We start from the raw sequence: 6,000 nt of genomic DNA, 5'->3' as shown, positions 1-6,000 counted from the left end.
CAGCAGTGTCTCCTTATCGAATCGAGTGACATACGACCTGAGGCTCTTGTCGTCCCACTATTTGATGTTCAAGATGCTTGCTGAGGACCTCTTGTGTCGCTAACCCCCAATGAAATGTGTGACGAATAGCCCACTTAATTCCTTGAAAGTTGAGATGGAATTGGGGGATATCTTGCTGAACCATACTCGGGTTGGCTCTTTGAGCATGGTGGGGAAGGCTCTACATATGATTTCGTTCGGCACCCCTTGTAAGTGCATGAGAGTTTTGAATGACTCTAGGTGGTCAAAGGGGTCCTTCGACCCATCGTATGCTTCTACTTGTGGCATTCTAAACTTGGCTAGTAGGGGGAAAGATATGACCGGTGCGGTGAAAGGAAAATTGGTACGATGGACTAGTTCGTCCAAGCTAGTGGACACCCGACCCTTAAAGGCATTCATCATCATATTCATCTTCTCTCTCATCATCTGCATCTCTTGCGTCATGTGCAACGTGCCAACCTCCAACTCAGAGGGACAACTGGTGTCTTGCTGGTCCTGCCTACTGACGACATTGCTTTCCTCTTAGTCGTCCCTCTCTTAGTGATCATGGGGGATGATCGTTATCACGTTCGTCCCTTTCCTGTTCGTCATTTTGATCATTCGGCTCCTGATAATTTTGTTGCTCCAACTGTCGTTCCAACTCATGGTTTTGCTGAGTTAGCCATTCAACTACCGCAATGAGGGTTTGTACCTACCTCTCCAATGCATTAGGAGGGTTTTCGATCTCTTGGTTAGTGGTGGCCATTGATCATGTCAAGACTATACAACTCTGTCTTTGAAATTGTGATATGGCTTATCACTCATTTCCCACAGATGGCGCCAATTGATGATGCACAAAAATCGTTAGTGAATTGATCGTCCACACACATGCCAATGGATGTACCTGAAGAATAAAAGAGAAAAACCAATCAAAGGGCATCGGTGGGGTACCGGCCAAAGGCCCTTCAAAGGTTAAGTTAGTGATGAAAGAATCTTCAAGAACTCAAGAGTGCTAGAGTTAGGGAGAATTCACGTACCTCAAGAAATGTAAGGTTTACGGTTTATATAGTGGCAGGGAACCGCCCCGAATTCCTTGATATGGGGGAATTTCCTTGTAAAGAGAAAGGTCACGAGATCGGGATCACCTTTCCAAATATGGAAGATTTGATTGCATGGTAGGACCTTTGGTCGTGATATGCAAGTAACCCCCATGTTAGGATGTGTGAGTGGCCTTACGCAAGTCAACCTTAGGGGGATAGGTTGTTGAGGTCAGCGACTGCCTGACCTGTCAGCCTATGGGTTGAAATTCCCCTAGTGAGTCGTCCCCCTTTAGTGTAGTTAGAAAGGTTCAGCACCCCTAGGTCTTGTTCAATTGAAAATTATCCTCATTAGACAACAACAACAACCCAAAAAACAAGCAAATACATAAAGTTTTACTATTATTAATTAGTTGTCTTTGCCTAACATTATTTTATTATTATTTTTTTTTGTCTTTTATAATGTCTTACTCACTAACTTTTAATGCCTCCACTACCTCAATTCAAATATCCAATGCCACGGTGGGCCCCATCCACCCCACTCAAGAGACAAGAGTTAGTGCCAGCCAATCAACACAATTTAGCAATTACATTGCATATAGGCTATACAGTCATACACTCACAAAATATTAAAGAAATATAAAACATACACAAAACGACAAACTCACAAACCAAAAAAGTCAAATAAAGGCAATTAGGCAAAGCTATTCAATTGAATCAATTCCAAAGAGATTTAGAGAACCAAATTTTTTAGTTTCAGAGAGAGAGAGAGAGAGAGAGAGAGAGAGAGATAACATAGAAAAAAAAAAAAAACTGAAATACCTTGATAGGCTGCGTTGCTGCATGTTGAGAACTTAGAACTGGATAGGCTGGTTGGGTTACCTTTAGTGCTGCTCTGGGCCAACCAATCTTGTCGTCACCATCACCGATGTGCTCTGGGATTAGGGGCGGTAGCGAGTAGTACGTTGAGGCCAGTGACTGTTGACAATTGAGGTTCTTATTTCCCTTTAGGTTAGGAATTATTTTGGTTTAAAATTTGATTAAATTGGTGGTGCGAATTGATGGGTATATAGTTTATAAAAATTTTATTATTATTATTTTATTTATTTAAAAATCTGTCTGAGTAGTGAGTGAGGGAGGATTGATCTTGGGCTTTTTTCCCTAAGGTCTTTATTGGGCATTTGGGCTTGCTATTATTATATAAAAAAAAAAAAAAAAAAAATTTACAGATTTTAGTTCAAATTTTTTTTTTTTGGCCTTTTCCTTTTTGCTTGAATGGCCCCAATACATTGTTAAGTGAACCAAATTATGGACCAAAGTTTATTTCTATTGAGCATTAAAAAAAAAAAACTCAGGATGGTTACAAATATTTTTTTAAGGGTAGACAAATATAAAATTTTAATTATTACATATAATTTTTTTTTTCAAGTCAGGGTGGTCTTGGGACCACCCCTGACAACAACATTCCTTTTCGTGTGGTGCACATTGAACAATTATAAATATTATTGTGATAGCAAAATCCAAAATAAATAAATAAAAACAAAAACAAAAAAATCAAATTAACTTTGTCCACTTTTTTGAGATAAGTAGATATTGGGTAGTGAGGGAGGGGGCAAATTGGGTTCAAATCACAAATATGGGCATTGTAAAAGGTGTCATCACCACTAAATATTACTTGAACCTCACTTTACCTACTCATAAATGATTATAAAGTGAATTAAAAATTATCTAATTATTCAAAACAATCTAATTGCAATAATATATAAAAGAATAGAGAGTTAGTCAAATTATTATTTTAAATTAAAAATTAGGATTCCATGCAAGGCATGTACCATTACATTGATGTTAGGAATACTACATATTTTACTATATAAACCTTACAAACTATTGTATCACCAATAAAAAATAAATAAACATTCATTTATTATCTTGTTTAAGTGGTTTCTAAATATATCATTGTCACGTCAATTTGGTTTTTTTTTTTTTTTTTTTTTTTGAATCGTGCATTACATATATCATGTATTGATATATGAATATTCTATAAAATTTATTAAAAATTAAAAATATGTATATATTAAAAAATATTTGTTACAAATTTAAAATATATTCAATTAATATATTTTTTTTATCATCAGTTATGTAATAATATTTAACAAATATAATTAAGTAATTCTAAATAATTGTTCGGTTAAGACTTAAGAATATAATTATAACGTTTTCGTTCAAATTAGATACCTTAAAAGTGATGTTTCTGTCTATATATATAAAATAAATGATTTAAAAGTGATGTTTCTGTCTATATATAAAAAATAAATGATGTTTTTGTTGTCATATTGTGGCCTTATGATTCATGTGGATAGAAAGAAGATAAAGAGTTCTTTTTTTTCTTTTCTTTTTTTAAGTGGACATTGTAAGCCTATCCTCTCATGAAAAAAACTAATAAGGTATATATTTTTAGGGGTTGTTAAGCTCTCTTTGAGTAAATCTAATAAATTTTCGCAGGCCTAAAATAAATTCCCTCGTATATGTATGGGCCTATACATTATACCAATTTGATATAATTCATATCATATACCCATGTATATTGTATGCTGCATGTTAATTCTCTAATACGTTGATAAGATAAATATATATTTTTTTTTCCAATTTAATACATACTAAACCATTAAAAATTGTGACAGCTAAATCCAAAATGCATGAAAAAAAAAATTAAAAATGATCAAATTAACTTTGTCCCCTCTTTTTAGATAAGTAGATAGTAAAAGAGGGAGTGTTGGATATAACTATATATATATATATATATATATTCAAACCACAAATACGAAGCATCACAAAATATGTAATTACTATTGGTTTCATCAAATTAGGGTTAGCCACGCCTTTCGAGAGGCCAATCATTGTGCGGACATACTTGCTAAAGGAGGATGTTCCCTGTTAGAGAATTTTGTTGTTTTAGATTCCCCTCCTTATGAAAGTTTATATGTAAATTTAAATTTGGCTGCTTCTAGTTTGTACTCCCTAAGGCTTTCAGCCACTACTTCATCGTTTTTGGCTAGTTAATGTTATTTCTTTTCCCTTTTAACCCAAAAAAAAAAAAAAAAAACTATTGGGTTATTATTTGAATCTCACTTTGTCTAATCTTAAAGCTTAAAAGGATGATAAAGTGTATTGAAAAATTATCTAATTCATCAAAAAAAAAATTAATTAATTGCAATAAATGAATTCAGAGTTAATCAAATCATTGATTTATATTTAAAATTAAGACTCCATGAAAGCAAGTACTTTTCTTTGTTTTTATTTATTTATTTATTTATAAAATGTACTAATAAGTTCTTAGAAATTATCTTCTTAAAAGAAAAAAACATCTTATAACACTTGGTCAATAAGTTTGAAAAAATATATTTCCTAGTAGTCCTACCAAGCTATAGATTATATTTCTTTTTTGATTGGCTTTCACAAATAAATATTTGTTGGGTCATGTTAATAGTTGCTCTTAAAACATTTGTTAATGGACTATTCTCTTTGAAGAAAAAAAAAAACTGTCAATATATATATTTTTTTCATTTTCTATAAAATCTTTCTTAAAATGGTTTACTTACAAATGTACTTAGGGCATCAGCTAAATTTTCCTATATTTGTTATCATTAAAAGAGAAAAAGTATTCATCAAAAAAAAAAAAAAAAAAAAAAGAGAGAGAAAAAGTAAACGTCTCAACCCAATGATCATGAAAGAACTGAATTTCAAAAAAATAGAAAGACTATTTAGTTGTGAGAACTGAGGAGGTTATTGGTAAGGCCTAAGGAGACTAGGAGAGTCGTCCTGACTCCTGATTAAAGAGAAACTTACGGCAAAACTGATGAAAGGGTCGAAGTTGTCCTCTCTTTTCCTTATCAACTACTCTCCAATGCAAACTCAATTACCAGTAAGTTTCATCTTTCATATTCGAAGAAGGTATTTTAAAACTTTGAACATTGACCATGTTTATATGACCGTTCCCTATCAAACTATTTGACGGAAAAATCCCCTAAAAAATGTTAGCAACTTCATTGTATTGTATGAGTAATTTCATTGTGTTATTCCATGAAGATACAGAGAAAGAGCCTCAGCTTAATTTTGGCCTATAAGTATGAGAGGCAAGGAAAAGAGAAAGCTGTAAGGAAGAAAGTGAAAGGATTGAGAGATTCCGGTCATAGGAGAGATGACAGTGGCTGGGTTACATTATGTATGCATAGTCTCAGCTAGAGCCATCCTTCTGTGACATGAAACCCTTCAATTGCTTCTAAGTGTGACACAAAGAATGATAGATGATGATTCAATTGAGCTGGGAAAGAGAAATGAGGTTACAATGGAGCTTCCTGTTTCAAGAGAGGTGGTACCTAGTGCTCGAAATACAGCAACAGGCACCACCTCCTTGGACGGGATCTCCACTCCAACCTCAACTGTGCATTGCTTCCTATGGACATGTCGCATGTACGTCTTTCTTCTTATATCGATTAGTATTTTAATCTATAATGTCCACTTTATGATAATTAGTTTTTTATCATTAGATTGAAACTCTAATTGGTTGTTTGTATTGGTGGGGTTTGAACCGTAACATGTCTATTATGAACAAGAAAAAGATGCTTTTTTTTTTTTAAATAATTTTTGAGAAGAAGAAAGAAAGGCTTAAATATTTTTTTTTGAGATAGTTTCAACCTATGGCGTCCGCTTCCAATGATAACTTTTTATCATCAGATCGAGACATCAATCGGTTTTTGATATAAACAGAGATTAAACCCCAGATCTCTTATTCAACTATCCGAAATATTATTAATAGAGCTAACTGGAACTCACTAACACAACATTACCAGTTGTTCAACCATCATAGACATTCCTATGAACCTCAAATTGCTTAAATAGAATGTATAAGTGACTGTCAGAATTTCAATTTAGGGGAAAAATTTAT

The sequence above is a fragment of the Quercus robur genome, chromosome 2 (genome assembly GCF_932294415.1).
Source record: "Quercus robur chromosome 2, dhQueRobu3.1, whole genome shotgun sequence".
Lineage (NCBI taxonomy): Eukaryota > Viridiplantae > Streptophyta > Magnoliopsida > Fagales > Fagaceae > Quercus > Quercus robur.
The sequence above is the reverse complement of the archived record's forward strand: the minus strand, read 5'-3'. Positions refer to the sequence as shown.